This window comes from Dioscorea cayenensis, chromosome 20 (genome assembly GCF_009730915.1).
Source record: "Dioscorea cayenensis subsp. rotundata cultivar TDr96_F1 chromosome 20, TDr96_F1_v2_PseudoChromosome.rev07_lg8_w22 25.fasta, whole genome shotgun sequence".
Taxonomy (NCBI): domain Eukaryota; kingdom Viridiplantae; phylum Streptophyta; class Magnoliopsida; order Dioscoreales; family Dioscoreaceae; genus Dioscorea; species Dioscorea cayenensis.
Genome location: NC_052490.1, coordinates 10,569,072 through 10,578,277, shown reverse-complemented (window position 1 = coordinate 10,578,277; position 9,206 = coordinate 10,569,072). Strand labels below are relative to the sequence as shown.

Sequence of the window (9,206 nt, the reverse complement as noted above, 5' to 3'; positions counted from 1 at the left end):
TTGCATTCCCTACAAAATCTACTTGTTCTATTGAACTTGCACCACCAATAGCAATCAAACAATTAGATGAAGCATATCCACCCCCACACCCAGTGCAACTCATCACTGCTACCACTCTAGGAGAAGTTAGGATGTATAACTTCTTGCTCAAGGACTCCACCTGGGCTGCTAACGATGTGACTGCATCAATCTCATGAAGTCCGGCAACCTTTTTCTTATCTCATGTATTCCATTGATAACTATTCATAGCCATTTCTTCAATAAGCTATTGGCTTCCTCTAGGGTTTTACTGCCTAAGGTACCTCCTGCTGCAGCACCAAGTAATTGCTTTTTGCTTGAGTTCAAACCACTATAAAAAGTATGGATAATCATCTACTTGGGGAACCTTGTTGTGGACATTTCCGCAGAAGATCCTTGAACCTATCCCATGTCTCAGAAAGTGACTCTAGTTCCACTTGCACAAAAGAGGATATTTCATTCCTGAGCTTCACAAATTTTCCAGGAGGAAAATATCGAGCTAGGAAAGCTTCTACCATCTCCTCCCAAGTAGTGATCGATGCTCAAGGCATTGAATGCAACCAATGTTTTGCTATCCCCTTCAAGGAAAATGGGAAGGCCCTCAATTAGATGGCATCATCCTTAACTCCATTAATCTTGAACATGTCGCACACTTCCAAAAAATTCTCGATGTGGTTGTTCAGATCCTCATCGGCCAAACTGTTAAACTGTGCTGATTGCTTTAACATCTGGATGAAGCCTGGCTTGAGCTCAAAACTCAGAGTTATGATTGGTGGCCTCACAATACTACACTATGTGCCAAGAACTGTTGGTCTTGAGAGTATCTTTTATTGTTCATGCTGTTCAGCCATATTATCCGATCCTTGATTTAACTGTTCTTGTATAGGTTTCTTTACTCGTCTATGAATCCTTCTTTCATTTTCTGGATCACCTTCAACTAATGTCGAAGGGTTGCCTCGGGTCATAACCTGGAGCTACAATCAAAAAAAGAAACACAAATCAAAACGATGGAAGAATAAAAAGAAGTGTGAAATAGAACAAGTGATGAATAGCTAAAATAGCAAAGTGCAAATGCTTCTAAACCACCTATTCCCGGTAGTTGTGCCAAAAAGTTGACACACCCCTTGCGTGTATGTACCGCAAGTGCACTGGTTGTCGAAGTAATAAAATACCCTGGTGAGTGGGTAGTCGAATCCACAAAGAATAGATGTTTAGAAGCAAGAAATATTGCTATTTAGCTAGAGTGAAAACCAATTTGTGATTTGATTCAAAATATTGATGCAAATAAAAAAAAGTAAAAGAGAGAAGGGAAAACAAGAAGAATAAAGAGAGGTAATCGATGGTAAAATGTGGCACTCGAATAATGCTTACCCCAGGACTATTGTTTTAAGTGCAAAAATAATATTATGCCTCCTAATTGAAGTTTAATGAGTCGTAGAGATCCAAAGACACATGGCCCCAAACCTAAGGTCAACCGTGACTAGCCCTCTACACTATGCCTGGCGAAAAGGGATACTCTCAACACCTCACACTGAGTGGGACTGCTTAAAGTTCTAGGGACTCCAAGTGATAAACCCTATTCCCTAGTTTAGATCTAACTCTTTGGTCTAGGAGAAATACCCCTAATCATGATTAAGCCCGAGCACTAAGGATTACTCAACACTTCACTATGTTGCTCACGTAACTAAGCCCTATTGGGGTTTGTCTCTTACCACTTCACTCTATCATCATTGCAAAGAACTCATGGAATGTGGAGGTAGGATAAATCACGTCGGAGGGGAAAGGGGATGTTCCGCTACCTGTCGACTCACCCTCTCAACCCTCTTCAATCTAGCTAAGTCTAACCCTAGTGAAGTTATCACCCCTTCAACGGGTTACCTAGATGGATTCTCAACACTAGTATTAATCTAAGGGAAAATCACAACAATAATCATGCAAGATTGAAACTCAATTACAACATTAATTAAAGAAGCATAATAGAAGTCAATGAAACAAAATCATCCTAGGGTTTATAAGTCCAAGCACCCACTAGGGGTTTAGCTCTCCATGGAGCAATACAAAATCCAAGATGAAAGCAAAAATAAGTGCAAGCAATCCATAGAGATAACCACATTTTCAATCGTATCGATGGTCTTCAAGAGCCGCCTCGTCTTCTCTAAAGATTCCTTCATCAAGCCTAGGGCATACCTTGCTGAATTAATGCCGACGAGAGCTCACCCAATAGCTCTTCTCCAAAGAAAATCGATGTCAAATGCCGTAGAACCACTCTTAAATCCTAGTAAAAACCTCTCTAAACCCTAACCGCGCTCTCCCCAAAAGATAGACAAAAGATAGAAAGAAGATCCCCAAATCCAACTCTTAAAGAGTTATTTATAGGGCTGAAATCAGGCATCCACATGCCCTTGTGAAAATTCCGTAGAGTCGTATGGATTTCCAGGCTTCTCATTTCTTGTGCGCTGTGAACAGTAATTACTACAGTAATTTTGCTACATTAATTTACTACAGTAAAATGCTATAGTACTTTTGTTACGGTACTCCCGACTTCATTTTTTACATCGAGGCCGCATGATTGGGCACATATCCATGCGGTAAATCATGTCACATCTTCACCTTCAAACAAATTGATGAAACTCTTGATAATGTTACATAAGTCAGAACATATGAGTGTGACTACCTTTGTGCCCCTCTAATTTATGTATTCACTTGAACATTTTGGAGGTTGGCACACACCCACATGTCTATGAGCACAACTTGTGCTTTTATCCTTGTTTGGTCCAAGAGTTTCCTTAACAATTGTGTCCATGGTCTATTTTTACTTCCTTTCTTCCAAACTTGTCTCCACAACCCTAAATGCACAAAAGAACACAAATACACATGAATGAGCCATAAAACCTAATAAAAGTGATGCTCAATATAAGAAAAATATACTTAGCAATACTTATACACAAGCACTAAAAGAGATTTTTCATTTGGATCACCAAAGATTCAATGACAAAGGATTCTTAGGAGATATTAAAAACTAATTATTAGGGGAACCCCGACATCATCATAGTGAAACTACAATCATTGTAATAAGAGTTGGAAGATTCCAACATGAAGCATGGTGAAACCATCGAAGACTTAGTCAGCAGAGTTCTGAACATTGTTTATCTCTTTAGGATGCTTAAAAAGGACCTCTCAAAGAAAGTTGTTGTTGTGAAGATATTGAGAAGCCTCACACTGAGGTTTGCTCATGGTGTATTCTTCATTATAAAGGAAAAAAACCACCTCAACACACTCACAGTTGATGAGTTAAGTGGCTCATTAAAGAGATATGAATCTATTCTTAACTTGTCTGTAGGACAGGAGGAGGAGAGTGCTTTACATGTCAAGCTTCCATCATTTGGAAAACAGAGCAACCATGGGGGAAGAGGTCGTGGTCATGGGTTCTATAGAGGCAAAGCTCGAGGTCAGAACCCAGTGAGAAGATCAAAGCTAGGTCACTCCATTAATACAACCAAGAAACACAAAGGATTATTATACTTCATCTGCAAGAAGTTTAGGCATATGAAAGGCCAATGTTGGTATAAAAACAAAGAAGTGAATTTGACTGAAGAGCCAAAGGAAACTGACAACAGTTTGCTATTCATGGCAAGCAATGAATTCATGGGTGAAGTTGGTGGTACATGGTTCATCGATAGTGGTTGTTTAAACCACATGTCGGGAGATAGGGCACTCTTTCAAAGCATAAAAGAAACACCACATCAGGCTATTTGGCTTGGCGATGGTAACACCTTGCATGTTGCTGGAATAGGGATGATAGCTTTCCAGTCAAGCTTGGGGAGAATTAATCTTCTAACTAATGTCCAATATATACACAAATTGGGCCTTAACTTTTTTAGTGTGGGCTAACTCATGTCCTTCGGCTACATCATTGAGTTTTCTGATGGAGAATGTGCCATCAAGAACATTCACTCTAACCCCTACTCGCTCGAGTGCATATGAGTGCATGCTAACTTTTTTCAACTTGATGTGAGTGACATAGGGTATACACATGTTGTACAAGGAGGAAAAGCCATATCAAAGATTTTCCATAGGAGATATGGCCACATAAATCAAAGAAGTCAACAATATTTATCTCAGAAACTACTAGTGAATGGACTCTTCTCTGTTGTATCTTCAAACCCATATGAAGCTTGTTTCCTTGGAAAGCAAACGAGACGAGTGTTTCCAAAAGGACAAGCAAAGTGAGCCACTATTCCTCTAGAACTTGTTATGGAGATCTGGTAGGGCCCATGCATGCCCCTTCTCTCAAAAGTAATGTCTATTTGTTTCTTATAACAGATAAAAATTCATGGAATAGCTGGGTTAATTTTCTCTAGAATAAGTCAAAGGCACTACAACACTTCAAGTCTTTTAGGATATCACTTGAGAAGCATCTCTCATTGTTGGTGAAGGTCTGATTGGGGAGGCGAGTTCATTTCACGTAAGTTTAAAACTTCTATGAGTCCTCTACAATCACATGTTAACTTACTACTCCTCGCTTACCTCAGCAGAATGGAGTTGTTGAACAAAAAAACTAAACAGTGACTAAGATGATTTATCTAGTGTTTGCTAGATTATTGATAGTTTTATCTAGTGTTTGACCCTCTCTATGACTTTAGAATTTTATTCTTGTACTCTCTTGGTGAACCTAAGGCCAAACACTTCTCTTTCCTTTCCATGAGTTTAATGTCCATGAGTTTAATGTTTAATTTTGCTCGAGGACAAGCAAAGGCTTAAGTGTGGGGGAGTTTGATAAGTGCTTGAGTAGGCATATTCTCTATATGTTTTACATGCATTGAGAATCATTTTTTCCATAGTTTATGTCTCATAAAGTGTATCTGATGGTCTTTTGTGCAAATAGGTTGTGAATGCCTTCAATAAAGAAAAGGAAGCAAAAATAGGTTATGAAAGCACATTTTGGGGAGTTTTTGTATAACATAAGGATCAAGACACAAGAAGTGCTCATGTGCGTGGGGGTGTGTGCCAACTTTCAAAAGAATTCAAGCCAATTTGTGCATTGGAAGGGCACAAGGTAGTCATACTCCCATGTCTCTATTTGTGTGAAGAATGCAAGAGCTTCCCAATGATGATTCAACGATTGAAAGCTTTATAACTTACCTCGTGGATGAGTGCCCGACAATGTGGTTTCAAGAGAAGAGTGTGTGAGCCTCGTTTATGAAGAGTACTGTATCACCAACTTTGATAGATCTTTTCTCCGTCATAACATCAAGGGAGCCTTCGACAACCTAGCTTCAGAGAGGGATCCTTCAAGATGTTGAACTACCCATCAAGGTCATCATCATGAATTCAAGGGTGTTTTATTCCATGGTTTTCATTGCTTTCCATTGTATTATTCTTTGCTTTGTAATTTGCCCCATGGAGGGCTAAACCCTAGTAGGTATTTGGGCATTTGAATTCTACAATAATATCTTTGTATTGACTTACTTTATGTTTTCTATTAAATCCGAGTTTATTTGAGTTTTAATCATATTTTCTCATTCCTTGCATGTCATATTGATCCTTGTGATTGATTTGTATTGCATGATTTGTTGCCTTGGTCAGAGAGAGGTGTCCATTAGGATTAAAACTCAAAGATTGAAGAAAGCTGAGAAGATGAGTCATGAGATAGTGGAGTGCCCCCTTTCCCTTCCAATGAGTGCTTCCTAGCTCCGTATTCCCTAAGCTTTATGCAACCATATTTTGTGTGAGGTGTGAGATTGAGAGATTTCTCCGCTGGGACCTGGTAGGGGGTTAGGGATCTTTCACCTAGAAGTAGGATTAGATCTATCTATAGGAATCAGTTGTACTCTTAGGTATCCCTAGAGTTTATTGTGGTCATATGTGGTGTGAGGTGTTGAGATTAAGCGATTTCTCCACTGGGACCTCATAGGGGACTAGTATCGCTGGCTTGGAGGTAGGGATCGATTGTTTTAGATTACCTCGACTCATTTAACTTGGTTGAGAAACATTTAGTATGTTTTACAAAACACGCACACAAATTGGTGTGTCATATTAGCAGTTGTAGACCAAGTCTCATTCGAAGAAGCTACCAAAAGTGATGACTGGATCACCGCAATGCATGAGCAAATGAGTGCAATCCACGAGAATGAGACATGGAAGCTAACCAGCCTACGTGAAGGGAAGCATGCAATTAGATTGAAGTGAATCTTCATATCCAAACTCAATCCCGATGGGCCTCTACTCAAAAATAAGGCTGGAGTGGTCACAAAAAGGGTACTCTCAACAAGAAGGCATAGACTTCGATGAAGTGTTTTCTTCGGTTGCCCGGATGGAAACCATTCACTTGTTTCTTGCTATTGGAGCATAGAGAAGGTGGTTCATCTATCAACTAGATGTCAAGATAACCTTTCTTAATGGAGAACTAAAGCATGAAGTCTATGTTGCACAACCTGAATGGTTTTTCATCAAAGGGAAAAAAGAACAAGTGTATAAGCTCCAAAAGGCATTATACAGGGTTTGCCAAGATCCTAGAGCTTGGTATAGTCTCATTGATCAGCATTTCCACAAAATGGGGTTTGAATGAAGCCTCAATGGGCCTACTTCCTACAAGAAGGCCAAAGGTAGCTCGGATATTATATTATTATGCTTATATGTAGATGATATCATCTATATAGGTTCATCCTTTGAGATGTTGATGGAATTCAAGGAGAGTATGATGAAAACTTTTGAGATGTCTAATGTGGGCCCACTAAGATACTTCTTAGGACTATAAGTGAAGTAGAAAATTGGTTCTTTGTTTGTATCTCAACAGAAATATGCTAAATATCTCTTAAGGAGAGCCAAAATTATAAACTGTAAGCCAATTGTTAGTCCTATGTGCTCTAATGAAAAACTCTACTTGAAGGGCGAACTCTGGCAGTACAAACCCTTCACAATATAGAAGGCTTGTTGGTGGTTTACTATACGTCACACATATGAAACTGGATCTCATGTATACTATGGCAATGGTCTCTCATTTCATGTAAGATCCCATAATGCATCACTTAGGTTCTATCAAAATAATATTACATTATGTAGCCTAAATGATGGATCATGGACTTCACTACATACACAACAATCACTACATGCACAACAATCAATTCAAACTCATAGGATATATGGATAGTGGCTAGGTAGGATTGTCAGATGATAGAAAGAGCATGACTAGATGGGTTTTCTCTCTTTGTTTTGTAGCGATAGTTTGGAGTTCAAAGAAGCAATAAATCACAACTCTATCTAATACTAAAGCAGAGTATATATCTACTAGTTTGGTGGAATGTGAAGTAGTATAATTAAAACATCTCCTTGAGGATCTAAATGAAAAGCAAGTTGGACCAAGTATCATCTACTGCAATAATAAGTCAGAAATCTTCATCACTCTGAATCCCACCACGCACGGGCGTACAAAACCCATCGACACTCAATAGAGTTTCATCTGAGGCTTGGTAGGAGATGGAACAATTGAAGTGATACACTGTAACACCAACGACTAAGTCGTGGACATCTTTACCAAGGCTCTGTTGAATTATGAGGATGAGTACTTTGAAAAGCTCCCTGGATGAGTTGATTTTAAGTAAGGGGGCATGTCAAAGGTTGTCAAAGCTTACTCAGAATCAAGTGGGGCTAAGAATGGTTGCCTCTTTACATAGCATGGGCTACATTGTGTACATTGCATGGTTGGCTCATGCGTGATTGGATGGAACAAGATCAGGTGTAGCTTTTTTTACTCTTCCTTTTTACTTTAATTACCATTTTTGTGTGTTTTATCATCTGCCACGTTGGCAATCATTAAGTTAGTTTGAGACTTTATACTTGTGTATCAAGTTATTGTTTGATTAAGCTTAATATTATCAAGTATTTGTGATAAGTGCTTGTGTATTACTAATATGAAGTATTCTTTTCTTACGATGAGTATTACTTTTCTTAGATTTTATTGCTAATACATGTGTAATTGTGTTCTTCTGTGCATGGAGGGTTGTGGAGACAAGTATGAAAGAAAGAATTCAAAGTAAATTGCGTTTGCACTTTGTTGATGAAATCTTGGAGTGAACAAATATGAAGACACAAGTTGTGCTCAAAGACATGTGAGTGTGTGCCAACCTCCGTTATGTTCAAGGAAATATGCAAATTGGAGGGGCACAAAGGCAGTCACACTCATGTGTTCCGACTTGTGCAAAGCTAGCAAGATTATTATCAAATGTGCTTTTATTTGAAGATGCGACGTGATCTACGGCATAAACGTGTGCCCGTTTATGTTGCCTCGATGAAAAGTATGAATTCGGGAGTATTTTGGGGAGTATTATAGAAAATAATTATAGCAATTTACTATAGTAGTTACTATTTCAGGATCCTTCTTTCCATCTTTTGGCTGTATTTTCTCCACCTTTGGAGGCGCCCCCGGCTATGGTTTGGAGATGCTTTGGATAGGCTTTTGGAGGGGTTTATGGCCTTCAACATCGCACTTCCTTCGGAAAAGAGTTATTGGGGGAGCTTTCGTCGGCACCGATCCTGCGAGGTGTGCCCTAGGCTTGAGAAGGGGACCTTTGGAGAAGACACAGCCACTCCATAAGACCATCGACACGAACACCAAGGGGATTTTATTCATGGATTGCATATATTTACTTTTGATTTTATTATTGATTGTATTTTGCTCCATGGAGAGCTAAACCCCTAGTGGGTACTTGGCCTTGTAAACCCTAGGATAACATTGCTTCTTTGACATCTTATTATACTTTCATTAATTGATGTTTTAAGTTGAGTTTCAATCTTGAATGCTTGTTGAGTTGATTTTCCCTTAGAGTGACACTAGGGTTGAGAATCCAGTTTAATAATCCTTGTAGATGAGTGATACACCATGAGGGTTAGATAATGCTAGATTGGAGAGAGTTGAAAGGATGAGTTGAGAGGTAGCAGAGCGTCCCCTTTCCCCTCCGGTGTGATTTATCCTACCTCCATGTTCCAAGAGTTCTTTGTGGTCACAATAGAATGAATTGCTAAGAGACGAACTCTGTTGTTGCTTAGTTGTGCAAGCAACAGAGTGAAACATTGAAGTAATCCTTAGTATCTAGGGCTTATTTGTGACTAGGGGTTTTTCGACTGGACCAAAGGGTTAGATCTATTTTAGGGAATAAGGTTTATCACTTGGAATACCTTGAGCCTAAAGC

General features: G+C 39.1%; 1 non-coding gene across 1 annotated transcript; it reads left to right on the top strand.

Moving 5' to 3' along the window:
- The first annotated feature begins 381 nt into the window (after nt 1-381).
- Nucleotides 382-488, top strand: LOC120252300. The gene has a single exon (XR_005533841.1). It is a non-coding gene; the product is annotated as a small nucleolar RNA R71 (small nucleolar RNA).
- The last annotated feature ends 8,718 nt before the right edge of the window (nt 489-9,206 follow it).